Below are 19,886 nucleotides of genomic sequence, written 5' to 3' on the forward strand. Positions count from 1 at the left end.
TTCTGAAGCTGGAGTAACTTGTGTATTTTGTGCTTCACGAGCCCAATGGGTGGCATATCTCAATTTCGAAAATTTTGCAGATACTGCAGTTTTCCATTTTAGAGCAGAACAAAGCTCTAATGTTATTTTCTATTCACGTGTTCAGTTCACGTGACAAAACTTTCCAGTAACTATGTAGGCGAGCGGTGGGCGCGATGCATACCAGAGGTCTTTGGCCAAAACATGGTTGCCTCTCGCTGTCTTTACAGGAAAAACGCCACATGTACAGACTTTGTCATCAGAATTCTTTCAACTGAGCAGTTTCCATAAACATCTCCAAATCAGTGACTGCCACTCCATCCTCTCGCTTTATACATCTCAACAACTAAATGTCAGCATTCCTATTATCATTTATTCATTATATATATATATAAATATATATATATATATATATATATATATATATATATATATATTATATACATATATATATGTATATTATATACATATATATATATATATATATATATATATATTATATATATACATATGTGTATATATATATAATATACATATATATATATACATATATATATATATATATATATATATATATATATATATATATATATATATATATATATATATATATATATATATATATATATATATATATATATATATATATATATATATATATATAAATATAACACCGAGTTGCAGAACGGACAAAAGTCCAACACGAACTAATTTATAATTCCAGCGTGAAATCGGATGCCGTGACTGAACAGACTATTGGCAACTTCTTTCACCGTTAATGTATAAATGTATAACCAGATCTATAAATCAAGACTAAATCTAAAATAATTGGGCAACAATATCTCGATGAGGGCGTTGGCCAACACCTCCGATACTTTCCTCACTTATTTTATCATTTTTTATTTTTTTCCCGATGGTGATTGCGTTGAAGCCACGCCCATCCGAGATTATGATGGAAAGGAGCTTTCGCAAATCCTATCATTTTCTCCTCAGCGCTTAACGCTTCGCTGTGAATTACTTATAATGTTCTTATAAAGGTGTTTTATAAGACTTTACATAACACGCGATAAAATGCGATTTGCGGATCGATTTGCGTTCGTCAGTTGGCGCGAACTTATTTTTGCGTTTGTCAGATAGTACGAACTTATTTTTGTGTTTGTCAGATAGCGTGAACTTAGTGTTCATATTTCATCAGTTACCAGAATCATGCAAAAATACAACGTACAAGAGTGCTTTAGCTTTCTCTGACAATAATGTTTTTCATGTGCTTGCATATTTTCTTGCTTTTTAATTTATTTTTGATTATTTGCGAACATATTTGGTGTTCAATTTCAAATAAGACATACAATCCTGCTTTAGTTTTCTCTGACAAATACTATTTTTCATATGCTTGTATATTTTCTTATTTTTTATTTATTTCTGACTATTTGTGGAACTTATTTAGTGTTCATAATTCATTATTTCTCAGAAGCATGCAAAAATATGACCTATAATCCTGCTTTAGTTTTCTCTGACAAATACTGTTTTTCATATGCTTGTGCATTTTCTTGTTTGTTAATTCATCTTTGATTATTTTCGAACTTCTTTGGTGTTTATATTTTACTTGCTCTCACAAGCATGCTAAATACGACATACAATCCTGTTTTAGTTTCCTCTGACAATATCGTTTTTTATGTGCTTGTATATATTCTTGCTTGTTAATTTATCTTTGATTGTTTGCATTTTGCTTGATGTTATTGGCTATCTGGTGGTCTTTCCTTCGTTTCCCGTATGTTTTCTTGTTTTTAAGTTTGATGCACATGAATAATAATAATAATAATAATAATAATAATAATAATAATAATAATAATAATAATAATAATAATAATAATAATAATATGTGAATCAACACTCTCAGCGCTAATAGGAAAACTGATTGTGTGTAAAAAAAAAAGGCAAGTTAAATATATACCGCAAAATACAGAAGAAATGAATACCAATAAGATTTCCTACACAGAGAACTGAGAGATCACTGATACTAAGCAGTGTTGACACCATGACACTTCAACAGAATATGGATACAGCACTCAGAAAAATGAACAACACAAAGTCATACCGAGACACTCAGATGTTAGGATTTAAGAATTAGTTTTACTTTGTAAGTATAATTAAGACTTTATCTCACAAGCGCTCAGTTCTTCCTCAAAGAAAACTGGTATATAGTAGGAAACGAAAATCAAATTTTCAGCAACAACAGAGCTCTGGAAGGATGGAGAATAAAGTGGTTTTGCCTCGTAAATATAACTGAAACTTCATCTCACAAGCACTCAATTTTTCCTCAAAGAAAATTGGATTATATCAGAGAACAAAAACAAAATTTTCAGCAACAACAGAGCTCTGGAAGGATGGAGAATAAAGTGGTTTTACCTTGTAAGTATAACTGACACTTCATTTCACAAGTACCCACTTTTCTTCAAAGAAAACTGGATTATACCAGGGAACAAAAATAAAATCTTCAGCAACAACAGAGCTCTGGAAGGATGGAGAATAATAAATACCTGGTGAATATAAGGGGAGCTTTATCCCATAAGTACTTAGATTTTCTTGAGAAAACTGGCATATATTGGGGAACAAGATTATATTTCCATCAACGACAGAGCTCTGGAAGGATGTAGAATGACACAACAATTGCTGTCCACACCAATGACTTTTAAAACTGGCACAGTAGTATATAATCTAAAAAATTCATGTCAGTAACATCAGTAGCAATGAATGTCCTTCAGATATACATTGCTGGATTAAAATCATTTTTGGATCTTTATTTTCCTTGATGACCTGTCACTTGATGTAGCCAATGTAATTTGTAATTCAGTTTTGTTTTTTCAGAGTAGCAAAATAATATTTGAGAATCAAGTTGATCCCTTTGCCTACATCGGACGTTAATCTGTAATTAGATTACGTTCATTACAATGGCTAACAGAAACACGATGTCCAGCTATAAGGTCATATATTAATATATCCGGTTGATTCTGTGGCGGTCTGACCAGTATTTAACGGAATATCTTTTAATATGTTTTACTTTTGTTTCCGAGGTGTCCATTGCCAACAAAGAACTTTCTTTAACTCTAGTTTCCGTTTTTGCAAACACTCCCTCCGCTATAAGTTCTCACTTTGCCCATTCATTAGAAACTTTTTAATCGTTTCGTTGTTTAATCAACAGTTTCTTTTGAATAACTTAGGTACTGATATACTGTTAATTAAAGACAGGAAATGTTCCGTTCCTCTTTCGCCGTAGGTAGAATGATATAAAGTCATAAGAGAGAATGTTCCCAGATAAAGAAGAGCTACGTTTAAGAAAAAATTCCAGAAAAGTTTCCAGAATCTGCAAAAGAAAATAATACCACGAAAATCTTTATTAATAAAAGAAATGAGGTGAAGAATACTTAAGAATAAAAATGCACTGAAAAAGCATACAATATATCTTAAATGAAAAGGACTTTTCTGTAACAGAACCAGAAAAATAACGCAGAAAAAAAAACGATAAAAAAAAGTTCAGTTTGAAAAAATCCCGAAATACGTTTTGTTACAGGCTCCCATATAAGATAGGAAGGGGTTTTGCGAAATAAGGCCTCAATAAACGTTACCAAATCACGCCCCAAAAAAAAAACCTGAAGAAAAAAAAATACGACCATGGACAACAAGGCTCATCCACGGGACCCTCGGAAGCCAAACTTCCACGGACTACTTGAGCTTAATAGATTCCCGAATTAAAGCCCCTAAAAGAATACTTGGCAAGCAAATCCAGTGGCAGCACCCTCCAGCCTAATATTGCAGAACTTTGCCCATTTGGAAACTGAGGGGATTGGCGGGGAATTCCTTAAAGGGAAAATCTTAGAGAGAGAGAGAGAGAGAGAGAGAGAGAGAGAGAGAGAGAGAGAGAGAGAGAGAGAGAGAGTTCTTTTTACCTTATTTGGGTTAATTGAACTCAATCCTTTTATTCCGGAGGTTCGTTACCGCCCCGGATATAGAAGACCGGCGTTCCCGACCGCCGTATCCCTAACTCTACTTACAGGCTTCCCCCCACCCCCCCGGGAATAATGGAGGAGGTTAATGGTGAATTGTATTGGAAAGAATGGGAGAACTTTGGCTTAAATCTGCTTAATTTTAAAGCTGGGGGGTGGGGGGTGGTGGCCCATATACATACGTATAAAAAGAGGAGAGAGAGAGAGAGAGAGAGAGAGAGAGAGAGAGAGAGAGAGAGAGAGAGAGAGAGAGAGAGAGAGGACGTTGAAAGCAAAGAAGGTCGTAATATAAAGAGGGGGAGCGAAATATATATAGAAATTGGTGCTTCTGAAGTATTGAAGGTCAATTCTCTCTCTCTCTCTCTCTCTCTCTCTCTCCATGAAAGACCAAAATCAAAATCAAAAATCAAATATATAAAACCAAGGAAAAAATGAAACAAATAAATAAATATATATATATATATATATAAAAGCATATAAACAACATATATATCAGCACCATATATATATATACATATATATATAAGGAACAAGCAATATATCTATGATGCAATATTTAAATATATATATGCACATATGCACAAACCAAATAATTTGATATGCAAAACCACTGGAAAAGTTGTGTCACGAAAAATTAAAAAGAAAAACTAGGGAACAGGATTTTGCCTCATAATATTTAGAATTAGCTCTGCAGAATTTATTGAGAAGTATAATCAATCATAGTGATGATTACTGTTCATTTCTGAAAGCTCACAAAAAATGAACATTTGCTAAAGATCAACCCAAAATAAATAGGAATAGCAGAAAATTCTCTGGTAAACGGAAAGACTGTTAATGCTCACCAGTTAACTTGGTCCAAATCGGATAACAAAAAATAGAATCAAGGGAATGCAGGGAGGGACCACTTTTATCTTGAAAATATAGCCACTGAAGCGAAAAGGTAAAATTTGTTTCTGAAAAATTAGTGCCATAATTAACCCTAGATCGTTCTCCTAACTGAACCATTACGAGTAGTGAAGATTTTAACGTGGAATATAACTGTCACGTTTACGAATGGAAAAATATAGGTATGTATATTTATATGTAAAAAGAGAGCAATATGTATGTATATACATTTTATGTGTATATTATATACATATTATATAAATATGTATATATATATATTATATATATATATATATATATATATATATATATATATATATATATATATATACCACATATATAACAACATATATACACACACACAAAACAAAGAAAAGCAATGAAAAAATGGAAATAGAAGTAATTATTGAAGTTGCCATTGGAAATGTGACGAATTATTATAAATGATAATGATAAAAATGTAAAGATAATAATAATAATAATAATAATAATAATAATAATAATAATAATAATAATAATAATAATAATCACACTTAAAGAAGACAATATAAACCAAGATTAAAATGCAGAATGATGTTAAAAATGAAAATGAAACGAAAGAAAATGAAAATAAATTAACCCCATCCATCAGTTACCTGGCAAATTGTTTCACACAACCAACTGCGCGTAATGGCTTGAAAAAATGCCTCTGAAACACACGTGATTGGCTGAATCTTATCACGGGTGATTTCACGTTCATTCTGTATCTCGCCATCGAAGGAATAAAAAAGAGCTATAGTAACATAACTGCAATATAAATAACGAAAATGGATCAGTAAGTTATGGAACTTAATGGTTTTCGGGCAGATATATTTAATGGAGTATCGTCGTACAGGCAAGTTTATGATATAAATTAGTCGACAATACTATTAAATCTTCGAATTGATTCAAGTTCTAATAGTTTTACTTCTGACATAAAAAAACCGTTATTGAATGGTTATTCATTTTCCTGCTTTTGCCAGTAATGATATAATTCATTATTTTCAATAACAGGAATAATAAATGTTTAGTAATACTGAATCATAAAATATTTAAAAATCTTTATTATATCGATTTTGTTTTGACATCCGTGAAAATCAAAAAAAAATATCATTGCCGTCGCCGATTTTAAAAATTTTCCTGAAAATAGGGTACATTAGTTTTTGAAAAGTCGAGAAAGTTGAAAGCTTATCTCTCTCTCTCTCTCTCTCTCTCTCTCTCTCTCTCTCTCTTGCTCTCTCTCTCTCTCTCTCTCCCATTTCCCCAGCCCAATATTATTTCAGTTGTTGTTTTCTTTCAGTCTTATCACTTCTGTTTATATATAAATATTTAATTTTTTAAATTCGTTATTAGTAATGAAACATAGAGATACAGGTATTACGATGAAAACAATTTCCTTAAACCCGTGTATGAACTGTTATCTATCAAATAGCTTTAATCAATACAAAAAATATGTACTTGGAAAAAGAAAAAGCTGCAACAACTATTATACACAGACATACATATATATCTATCTATCTATTATACATGTACATACATACACACATATATACATATAAATACATATACATATATATACACATACACACACACATATATTGATATGTGTATGTACTATATATTCTATATATATATATTGTCTTGAAAGGATCAAGTACCTGGTTATTACACAACTAATCTCAAGATTCAAAACATATAACTCACTTCAGCCAGATACCTGAACTCTCATAACATTAATTATTACGACTTAAGTACTCTAAAGGTAACAGTGATCCCTTACGAAAAAACTTATTTATCAATTTCTTGAAAAATCAAACTAAGTCTATAACAGAATATGTGTGAGGTATCAAAAATTAAACTAGAAATATTCTAGAGTAGAAGGGCATCACTCCATCAAAAACTCTAACTGTCTCCCTGGTCTTAATTCACTTTAGCAAAACTAAAAAAGAACAAAACATGTTTATCACTTTGCCTTATGCACACACAATCAATCCTATTCACTGATGATCAATAAATGAAACACTGTTTTCTAAAAATGTTAAATACAAATATTTATTTTCAAATTCAAAGTTTATAATTAGAATTCACAATTAATTAGAATTCACAATCTGAAAAATTTATTATTACTTTGAAAATAACACAACACTAATTAATTCTTGAATTAAGTTAAGAATCAAAACTAATTCACAAATTACTTTATCAGGAATTTAAATTAATCAAGCAAAATTTAAACTATCAAATAATTACTCAAGATTTGAAAAAGAAAATCTCAATAAATGAAATCAAGTATGCAATGTTAAATTATACCAAGAAATATTTAAAATGCTACGTAAATAAATGTTACTTCTAAACATACAAAATGTGAAAATATAAAGAGATTGTAAATTTACGAAAAACACACAAAAAGACACATAAGATTTATCAATAATGATTTCACTTGTTCAAAATTTCTAACTTATCATACCATGGTATTAATAAGTAAAATTCATATTACCTTACACAAAACTTGTGAAAACCTCTGTAAATCAATGTGCAAATGTGACACAAAACACACTTTTGATAAAAGGCGCTGTTAAAACTAAATAACTTTAATAAATTCAGATCTCAAAGTTAATAATAATAATGTGACCAAAAAACACTACGTTAAAATAATCTCTTTAAAATAAGAACGAGAGAAAGAAAAACCAATTCGACTGGTCTCAGAAATCAACTGCGCGTAATGAAATAGATTTTGGAATTCCACGTAACATGGTGAAACAATCACGGGATTTCATGTCATTCTGTATTTTGGGGAATAAAAAAGACAAAACATCTAGAATATAAATAACGAAAATGGAAGTAAGTTATGGAACTTTAAAGCGTTTTGGGTGCAGAGATACAATGGAGTATCTTCTAGAGAAGAAAGTTACGTCATCCCAGCAAAACGTTTTGAACGCAATCTTACAAAAAACGTTATTGAATCAAGATACGTATTCTTTCTCTCAAAGTGGCGTACGTGACTCGAACATGTAACAGGAAAATCACTCGTCTACGAGCCCATAAATATTTACGAATCGGCATTTTTATTATATCTTTTTGTTTCATCACTAAAATCAAAAGAAAATATCACTCCTCTTATTTTCTGAAATGACAATTGAAATGAAACAAGTCCTGGTGGACACACACACACATGTTCAATATACTGCGCTTTTACCAAGAAAGATATTATTCTAAATTGTTGTTACTATTAAAACTGTATTAACAATTTAAATTTTTTATTCGTTATTAAGTTACTTAATCATTAGTTCTTTTGAGATCTGATGCCAAACTAAAAATGACACTAATCAACACAAAATTGTATAATTACACATAACTATTATAAAAAGTAAATATGTCAAAATTATTATAGGATATACATACAAGGCAACTTCATGAAAATATATATATATATATATATATATATATATATATATATATATATTATATATATATATATATATATATATATATATATATATATATATATATATATATATATATATATATATATATATACAGGGTGTTTTCTAAATTAGAGCCAACCTCTACAGCATAAACTAAAATTGATATGGACAAAAACAAAAGTAATTCAGAACAGGTATTTATTTAAGTTTCTCTCTGAATATTTAATATTTTGTGTGGCCTCCATCTGCCTGTACCACAGCCTGCATTCTAGAGGGGTATGATTTCAGCAAATCGCAAAAAAAGCTGAGATTCAAACTCCATTTCCCTGAGCACTTCGGTTACCTCTCTTCGCAGGTCGTCGAGGCTTGGTATACCATCAGAGTTCACTGTGTGTGCTTCAACACGATCCTTTAAGAAACTACCATTGTTTTCACACATATTAAGGTCAAGGGAGCTACCTGGAAATTCACTTTGACAAGAAGAAATCGATACCACTGTTTCGAAGCAGCTCCTGTGTTTGAAGAACCTTGAAACATGGTGCCTTATCATGCAAAAATGTGACTTCTTCAACAGATAACACATTTTCAGGATCTTTGAGGAAAGGAAATACTCCACCAGTAAGCACAGTTTCTCTGAAGTATTCGCCATTCCATGACCGTCCTTTTTCTTTGATGATCCACATTAACCGTTTGACTGTGAAACAGAAAAATTCCCAAACATTCAGGAAATTTCACAACTTGGCGATAGCGCACGTCATCGCTGATATCATCAACTTTGCAGCCCAAATGATGTCATTTTTATGATTTGGCTTCTGACTGTGTAAATGAAGAATTCATCTGATGCGGCAACATGGAGAAAGCCAGCTTCATCCCAATCTTTAAGAAATGAACCACAAAACCATGCACGGTCTTCTCTCTGTTGCTGAGTGATGTTGGGCTTGCTGATAACATGAAATGGCTTGATAACAGATTTTTTCAACTCACGATATACAGCACTATAACTTCTCTTCTTTCCCCTTTTTGTTTCTAGTTCAAGTGCCAATTTAAGTAAAGACTTTCGTGGTCTACCCACTGCCTCAGCTATGATGTCTTTTGACTCCTGAGAAAGGACTTCAGGCCTTCCAAGATTCTCACTCTTTTCGCGATGACAGTCATATGGATTTTTGTTCCAGTTTCTTTTAACATAGGATTCATCTGTTTTAATGTATTCAGCTATCCAGGAACGTGAAATGAAGGATGCGCCAGTATCCCTGGCCTCTCTGAAGGTTATAGACCGGATTTGGGCAATCCATCTGATTTCCTCCGAGTCATTAGCCATGGCTGTATCTAACTCCGTCACTCAGTCTTAAAATACAAGAAATGTAAAGTGAAAAATAGCTTAATAGAAACTTAAAATAATGTACTTGGAGATAGGTTATAGCAGAAAACTTCATAACTCTATTTGTTCTGTGGAGGGGAGCCTCTAATTTCAAAACACCCGATATATATATACTGTATATATATATATATATATATATATATATATATATATATATATATATATATATATATATATATGTATATATATATATATATATATATATATATATATATATATATATATATATATATATATATATATATATATATATATATATATATATATATATATATATATATTTACAGAATAATTTAAATGACAGACTTTGTCTCTAATGATGAAAAACACAGAATCCACACATGTATTTAAAAACCGAATATGTATAAAGTCCTGGCGTCAGCATGCTGAGCTAGAACTGTATACAGTCCTGACGTCAGCATGCTGAACCAGAACTGTATGAAGTCCTGACGTCAGATGCTGAGCCAGAACTGCATAAAATGCTGACATCAGCATGCTGAGCTATCACTGTATAAAAATGCTGACGTCGGCACGCTGAGCCAAAACTGTATAAAAATGCTGACGTAAGCACGCTGAGCCAGAACTATATAAAAATGCTGACGTCAGGACGCTCAGCCAGAACTGTATAAAATGCTGGCGTCAGCATGCTCAGTCATCAGCCTATTAACGTGATCAACATACTTCGATATTGTAGTACAGCTTATTATTATTATTATTATTATTATTATTATTATTATTATTATTATTATTATTTACACATTCAATGGAGCAAGACGACATAGAATGTCATATATACATATGCAAACGCACACAGACATACACACACACATATATATACATACATACATACATATATATATATATATATATATATATATATATATATATATATATATATATAATATATATATATATATACAAAGGTTTTACCAGTGGCACTACAAAGACTTTGTTGACTTCAGCATTCATCAATACGGAAATGCTCTTCTTCCCGAAATACCAGAAAGAAGAGGGGAAATTGTCAAGACGCTGAGGAGGAGGAAGTGAAGGAAAAGGCACTTGGAGGAGGAGGAGGAGGATTCAATGGACGGCGGAGGAAAAGAGATATTCCGTGGAGGAAGAGAAGGAGGAAATGCAATGGGAGGAAGAAGAAGAAGGAGAGAGAGAGAGAGAGAGAGAGAGAGAGAGAGAGAGAGAGAGAGAGAGAGAGAGAAATAAGCAGGAAGGGAAGGCAGAAGAGAGTAGAGATAATAACAGAGAGAGAGAGAGAGAGAGAGAGAGAGAGAGAGAGAGAGAGAGAGAGATAAAAACGAAGAAAGAGAGGAAGGTAAAATAGAGAATAGAAAGTATACGAGGAGAGAGAGAGAGAGAGAGAGAGAGAGAGAGAGAGAGGAGAGAGAGAGAGAGAAGGAGGAGAATAAGGACAGGTAGAAGGAGAGCAATTTCGACGTCCCTCGCCCCGGAATACCTTCGAGGCGATCATCGTCTTGGGAAATAGCCAATCTTACCTACTAACCCCAGTAAAGAGGAACTAACAGATCCCCAGTCCATCACACAACAGGCGCTGCTAACTACACCCACAGGTGTAAATGAAGAGACACATTAAATTTCCTCCTTGTCTCAAAAAGGCATTTAATCAAGATCATCACCTTCGAGAACTGGACGCAATAAACACAAACTGAGAAGACTGACTGAACAAACATGGTGGGCGTGCAATCCGAGATGACAACATTTCAGAGGGGTAATTCTTCCACATTTTTCTGACCGCCGACCAAAGTAAATAAGAGATAACACACAATAAACACGAGCCTGGAACCCGTGTCGTGTCGTCGACTTCAGTGCGTTAACAATAAAGTAGAAGTACGACAAAAAATAGAACGAAAATGATAGAAAAACGCGCTAAGCAAAAAAAAAAAAAAAAAAAAAAAAACCTCTAGAACACTCACTTTCCTTACATAAAAAAACAAAGGCCTCTAGAACATCCACTTTCATTACACAAAAAACAAAAGACCTCTAGAATATCCACTTTTGCTACGCAAAAAAACAGTGAACTCTAGAACATCCACCTTCCCTACGCAAATCGACCAAAGAGCTTTAGAACATCCACTTTCCCTATGCAAAAAAAAAAAAAAACCAAGAACGAACTCTAGAACATCCACTTTCAATACGCAAAAAACATATGAACTTTAGAACATCCACTTTCACTACGCAAAAAAAAAAAGAACGAACTCTAGAACATACAGTTTCACCAAGCAAATATAATTCCAAAACATCCACTTTCGCTACACACACGAAAAAAAACCTAGAACATCAACTTTTCCTGCACAAAAAAAAAAAAAATAACTCTAGAACATCCACTTTCGCTACACAAAAAACTCTAGAACATCCACTTTCACTATGCAAAAAATTAATCTACAACATCCACTTTCGCTACGCAAAAATAAAGGTAAAGCATCACTTCCACTACGCAAAAAATAAATAAATAAAAAATAACTGTAGAACATCCACTTTCGTTACACAGAAAAAAAGAACTCTAGAACACCAACTTCCCTAAGCAAAAAAAAAAAAAAAAAAACTCTACAACATCCTCAAGAAATAAAAGAAACTGGATTGAGCGTTTTTACCTCCGGGAAGACAAAAACAACAAAGTTACACACCAGGGCCGCCGCCCCCTGTGGTGACTACGGAACTCCATAGATGTGCAAATATTGGAAAGAAATTAAGTTTAGCCTCTTGAGAAGCCGAAGCCGTATTGCTCCCGCGGGGAAAGTAGATTTGTTCTCTCTCTCTCTCTCTCTCTCTCTCTCTCTCTCTCTCTCTCTCTCTCTCTCTCTCTCTCCTTTCCTCCCCGTTATGTGGATGTGATGTATGTACGGTACGAATGTTTGTATATATACTAAGTATGTGTGGCTGTACGTATATATGTATATGTATGTATGGATGTATGTATGCATGTACGTATGCACGTATGTATGTGGAACTTGTATATGTAACTTTTAGTTTTTAAACGTGTATGAAAACATATCAGTAATGAAAGTATATTTCAAAGCCCAAAAACAATAACAAAAAGGTACTTAGCAGTACCGGTAACAACAATAGCACTAACAGTAGCAGTAGCAGTAGCAGTGGCAGAAACAGTAACAGTAGTAGCAGCAATAACAGTAACAGCAGCAATAACAGCAGCAGTTTTCGTAACCATTATCGATAGTAATAGTAGTAATATAATGTTTAACCTTTCGAATATGATAAGCACATAAAATGCTTTATCAATGGTTAAACTTCTACGAGAAATAAAAAAAAATAGATAGGGAGTGAATTAATATAGAAATATTCTTAACTGAATAGAAAAAAACATCATTTAATCTCCAGTGATTTCAAAATGTATTATTGGGATCAAAGCATATTGGGCAATTTTATAATATATCAATTCTCAATTCCATGATGGAAAAGTAAGAACGTCGTATATTTATATATGTATATTTGTATTGGTATAAACGCAACCGTTTGCATGTTTTTTTTGCGTAAATTCCATACAAAAAACTAACATTAAAGAACATTATATGGCACACATTGCACATGCCTATGCACACACATACACACACACTATATATATATGTGTGTGTGTGTGTGTGTGTGTGTGTGTGTGTATGTGTGTGTGCGCGCGCGCGGGTGTGTCTATAAGTAAATATTTAACTCAGTAAAAAAAAAAAGAGACAAGGAGATCCCTAATCACAAATTTCCTCCACAGTCGTCGAAATAACAACAAATGTGCAAAATTCCACATCAGCTCATTTCATATTTTCTAAGAACAAAAACTATACAAAGATAATAACGAAATAGAACGAAACCAAAAATAGCAGAAAAAAAAAGGAAACCATAGTTCATACGATCTGGCCCGTTCAATACGCCTCGCACGTCAAGGATCAATAACAATGGAGTTACCGGAAATGTATGCATAATTAGTTTTATAAAGCTCAGCGGGCTGTAATTCGCATTAGAGACTTATTAGTGGTAATTAAATTAATCTTGCCTAGCAACAATTAGTCGCGAGACCGAACGATGATTTCTGAAATACAATTGACGCTCCCTTGCAATGAATTCTTACGGGAATTTATTTCCGATCGTCAATTAGGAATTTACATATAAAATATGCATCTTACGGGTTTTATTTCCGATTATTATTATTATTATTATTATTATTATTATTATTATTATTATTATTATCATTATTATTATTATTCAGCAGATGGAACCTATTCGTATGGAACAAGCCCAAAGGGCCATTGACTTGGAAATCGAGCTTCAAAGAATATGGTGCTCATTAGGAAGAAGTAAGAGGAAGTAAGAAATACAGAAAGAAGAGATTTCACTTATTAAAAAAAATACATTCATAAATTAATAACTAGATAATAATGTATTAAGATGCAAGGAGAATAGAATCAGGTAGTAATGCGTTGCACCTTCTTGAACTTCTGAAGTTCCAATTGCACGACATCCTCAGGGAGGCCGTTCCACAGTCCAACGGTGTGAGGAATAAAGGACCTGGAACTGACAAGATGTACAGCCAGGGCATGTACTTCATATTGGTGCTGCTGTTCAGTGAATCTGGTTGCTCTCGACAGGTAAAGTAAGATTACCTAGGAATTTAAAATTTAAAATACGTATCTTACGAGAATGTATGCCCAGTCATTACTTATGAATAAAGGTCCAAATCTGAAGCGAATTTAGTAATGCATACATTCATAATAATACGCAGAGTCACACCGAAAACCTTTAAAGAAAGAAAAATTCGTGGAAAACTCGGATAAATGGATTTCGAACCGACGAATCTTAAATCACACGAATTATAGGAGTGAATTCATCTCTAATTGTTTGTATTCATCAGCCAGAAATTCATACAATCAAAGAAATATCAAAGCCTCACCACATTACGCCGTTCCGAAATTCATCGTCCGCGTTCCATATTTCGCGATCAACTCATCTCCTGTTCAACCCCGATACTGAACGAAAGTTTCGGAGGAAACGAAAGTCAGAGGGAAAAGGTTAAATATTGAGACTTCCGAGCGCTTCGGGACTCGGCCAAAGAGGGAAAGAAAATAAAGGCAAATGACAAATGAGGGGAATTGGGAGACACAGAATAACTGAGGTGAATGGGAGAAAATTGAGAAACCGATAAAATAGAAAAAGGGGTAAAAATCGAAAGAGACAAATACGGAGAGAGAGAGAGAGAGAGAGAGAGAGAGAGAGAGAGAGAGAGAAACACACAGTGTACAGGAAAATGCCTCACTTGGGAACTTATAACCAACGTTTAAATTTCTAGGTAAAGTACAACTAAAGTATGTTCGTATTTATACATCTGTCTAAGTGAATGAATATATATATATATATATATATATATATATATATATATATATATATATATATATATATATATATATATATATATATATATATATATATATATATATATATAGACATTAAACGGATGAATACTTTGATTAGTCATTTGATTGCATGTTTATTCCCAACGTTTCATAATCGATTACATCATCAGAGTTCTAAATTAAAACAAAAACATTGACAATAAAAATTACAGAAAAATTATGCAAAGGCAAAGTCAGAACATAAAAATGACAATCGACTTAAAAGGAAACTTTTACATTAAAGACAATAAAATACAGAGAAATTATCAAATAGAATATATAAAAGACAAGTAAAAAAATTTTTAAATTATATTTAAAAATATTTATGTTTAAAAACACTAAAATTTTAAATCACATTAAGAAAACAAATAAATAAATTAATAAAAGTGACTTTTGTCATTACAGAAAATGAAGTCTTCAAAGGAGAAACAAACAACAAAAGCATTATCATTATGACAGGTACAAAGGAACAGCCGAAGTCTAGTTTCAACGGAACAAGCTGTTTTATCATAAGAGACTCGGAGTATTGGTAGTTCCATTGGCTAGAAGTTCGTTCAATTATGTAGAAATCTTTGTTTTCAATTGGTTTTATTTCGCATGACTTCTGGATTTGGAGTGTTCGGGGTTGAGATTTTTACCCCGTACGAAAACTTATCCCCTATGTGAGTCTATGCGTACTTAGAAGTCTCCGAGTGGATCCACATAAATCCCCGAGTTACACTTGGGGCAAGAATATTTATACACCACTGAGTGACATCATAGCAAAAAGCCGATCCTTAAATTTAAAAAATAGAGCCAATCGTTAGGGGGTTGATAGGAATAAGTTTAACATCTATGGCACCAAAATGTTTTTGAATTGTACTAGTAACTTTTGTTCTAAAATGGACATCATGACAGTATGGGAATTTGGCATAAAAGTGTAGTTTAGGTACTGTAAGAGCATATCGCTCAGTGAAAAACTTCTTGTTAAGTATTTTATTGAGGCTATTAAAAACTATCTTAGACGGAAAGCAATTGTGTTTAAAATATTCAAAAAGAAAGGTTACTTCATCATGGAAAGCTTTCCAATTAGAGGTGAGGAAACATTTTGGTGCCATAGATGTTAAACTTATTCCTATCAACCCCTAACGATTGGCTCTATTTTTAAATTTAAGGATCAGCTTTGTGCTATGATGTCCTCCGGAGTGGTGTATATTCTTGCCCCAAGTGTAACTCGGTGGATCCACTGAGACTTCTAAAAGTACGCATAGACTCACATAGGGGATAAGCTGAGGTAAAATCTCCAACCCTGAACACTCCAACATCAGAAGTCATGCGAAATTTTGTAAAACCCCATTGAAAACAAAGATTTCTACATAATTGAACGAACTTCTAGCCAACTGGAACTACCAATACTCGAGTCTCTTATGATAAAACAGCTTGTTCCGAAGTTGAACACTCAGACTTCGGCTCTACCTGTCATAATGATAATGCTTTTGTTGTTTTGTTTCTCCCTAAAGACTTCATTTTCTGTATTTGTGACAGGTTGGCCCCATACCCTTTAGTCACTTTTATTCATTTATTTATTTGTTTTCTTAATGTGATTTAAAATTTTAGTGTTTTTAAAACATAAATATTTTAAATATAATTTTTTAAATTTTTTTTTTTACTTGTCTTTATATATTCTATTTGTTTTAATTAATTTATTTTACCTGTTCTCGGTGTCCTTTGTAAAAGTAATTGTCATTTTTTATGTTCTGACATGCCTTTGCATAATTTTTTCTGTAATTTTTATTGTCAATGTTTTTTGTTTTAATTCTAGAACCCCTACATCTTGGGAATAAACTGCAATCAAATGACTAATCAAGAGTATTCCTGTCCGCCTCCGTTTAATGTCTGTATTCAAGATTCCTGTCCCTTGCTCATTGGTATATATATATATATATATATATATATATATATATATATATATATATATATATATATGAATATATATATATATATATATATATATATATATATAATATATATATATATGAATATATATATATATATATATATATATATATAATTTATATTTATATATACTGTATATATATATATATATATATATATATATATATATATATATATATATATATATATATATATATATATATATATATATATATATATACCCCACTATACGCCTATTTACCCCATTTCTTGTACATGCGATACCCCCAAAATCAACATTTTAGTGAAAAAAATCTTGATGCTAAATCTTTGTATAAATAAATAAAGTAATTCAATTCACTGCCTTCCTGAGTGATCAAACTACTACATGTTACAAAAATAAACATTTTTATAGTTATACTCACAGTGCCGACTCTTGAATCCACGTCAGCGTCACTACCTGAAAGAGAAAATAATCTTTAGACTCAGTTAAAGAAAACTGTTAGACTGAATTGGACCGAAATGAAATGAATTGAATTGAATACAGAATTTAGGTCAAAGATCAAGCACTGGGACCTATGAGGTCATTAAGCGCTGAAACGGAAATTGACAGCAAAAGGTTTGAAAGGTGTAACAGCATGAAAACCTCGCAGTTGCACTATAAATCAATTGTTAGGAGAGAGTGGAAAGTAAGATGGAAGAAAGAGAATATGAAAGGAGGTACAGTCAAAGGAACGAAAGGGGTTGCAGCTAGGGGCCGAAGGTACGCTGCAAAGAACCTCAAGTAATGCCTACAGTGCACCGCAGAACAAACGCCAAACGTTTTCTTCATAATAGTTGTGATTCTACAGTTTAACTGTATTTATATCAACATATTCCCTTTGCCAATTCCGTTTGCAAAGCTTCCCTTCAACAAAAGCCATGGTATAAAAAAAAAATTAATACGATTATATATAAATACAAATCTCTCTATGAGTGATAGTATTACAATGCTCCTGGATGATTTCTTAATATAATATTTTAATAAAATTAAACATCTTTAATTTTGTAAAATATTTTTAAAATTCAACTCATGTTTTTAACGAACTCAGTATACACAGAGCGAATTCTTTATATATTAGTAATGAAACTGGTGTTTAAGAACAGTTTACCCATTGCAAATTACTAATACGCGATATCATTATAATCACTAGGATGTATTTTCGTAACGGTTAGATAAACAGCTCCGGGTCGTGTTAGGTCGGAGGGTGGTCGAAGAAGTCCCCGGAAAAGGTGGGGGGGAGGTGGAAGGTTGTTCAGGAAAGTGCCCAGCGCCCTAAGTTAGTTTATACTAAGGAAAGTTAGGTTATGTTGTATCCCTGATGAATATGGTGTATTCTGCTTGGTTTCATTTATTAATTTATTTATTTATCTATTTATTTATGTATGTATTTATTCATATGTTTATTCATTTATTCATTTTTGTATTTATTTATTTATTTATTTATTTATTTATTTTGACAATTTTTGCACGAATTTTCCAGTGGATATATAAAGGCCTAGGACAGTGACAAATCTAAATAAACAAGTGATTTGATAGCATAATAAATATCAGAATCAATCGAAAACCAACAAATCTATGCAAAAAAAATAAATAAATAAAATAAAATACTCAGTGCAAAAAACAGTTTTGTGTACTAAAGAAATTATACCTACCTCCGCAGACCTCCCAGGCGGGATGCGCGTCACCACTGCGCAGATCTGGTTACAGAGATCAAATTTTCCATGAACCAGAAGCCAATAGGGGCGTACAGATACACCAGAGGTTGCCAGAATATGCATTTAACTAGGTCTAGAAGAGGCATTCCTAGCCTAAAAGTTTTCTTTTCCTCTTTGTAAAATTTAGGAAATTGGGAATCTAAGGACGTTTCCACACTATAGTAAAACATGTCTCCACACATGTCAGCGAGTTGTCGTATACATATCACAAAGAAAGGTTTATGACTAGAAGTGGCTTCTCTAGTTTAAGTTTTCTTTTCCTCTTTGTAAAATTTAGAAAATTTGGAACCCAAGGTCGTGTCTACACTACAAAAAACCACACCAGCAACTTGTTGCATACACATCACAAACAAAGTTTTATGATTAGAAGCGGCCTCTCTGGTTTCAAGGTTTTTTTCTCTTTGCGAAATTTAAATAATTGGGAATCTAAGGGTACGCACACATCACAGTAAAATGTGTCTTCACACATGTCAGCAACTCGTCGTAAACATATCACAAACAAAGTATTACGAAATCCATGGACAAAAGACCGCAAGAACGTCAAAGACCTAACCAGAAAGTTAAGTCCCATTTAAGTCTAAATAAAGTAAATATAAATAAATATATCATTCTCTTTAGATGAACAATTTCTTGATATAATTTTACTGGAGACCTACATTCACTTGAATTCGAACATGGCAGAGAGATATTCAGATCGAAACCCACCAAATATCTACATTTGACCTACAGAGAGAGAGAGAGAGAGAATCAGAATCAATTTGACATTCATTTACATCAGAACTGAACAGACATCCCTTTAGATGTAGGCAAATTACGGAATGCCATTTAGCGGCGATGTAGATCGCAGCAGATTATAGGAAACATTACAAAGATCCATTTAGATGTAAATAGGGCATGCATACATCCTTGGAATTTAGGCATGCGAGGATAAGAATATTTGTAACATTTTATTCTGAGTTAAGGTAATTGTATATTTAGACATTGAAATCTGAGTTTGGGTTAAGTTGATTTTAAATTTAGACAATGAAATGAAGAGCTAAGAATTATATTGAAGAATTTAGAAATTCAT

At 32.4% G+C, this 19,886-nt stretch overlaps 1 protein-coding gene across 1 annotated transcript in view; it reads right to left on the reverse strand.

Moving 5' to 3' along the window:
- Positions 1-19,886, reverse strand: part of LOC136837533 (trypsin-1-like) — a 551,788-nt gene that overhangs the window by 247,706 nt on the left and 284,196 nt on the right. Inside the window, exon 3 of the mRNA XM_067102379.1 lies at positions 17,485-17,519. The gene's annotated coding sequence lies outside the window, so the exon portion shown is untranslated. The remainder of the gene's footprint in view (positions 1-17,484; positions 17,520-19,886) is intronic.

Source organism: Macrobrachium rosenbergii, chromosome 59, assembly GCF_040412425.1.
Source record: "Macrobrachium rosenbergii isolate ZJJX-2024 chromosome 59, ASM4041242v1, whole genome shotgun sequence".
NCBI lineage: Eukaryota > Metazoa > Arthropoda > Malacostraca > Decapoda > Palaemonidae > Macrobrachium > Macrobrachium rosenbergii.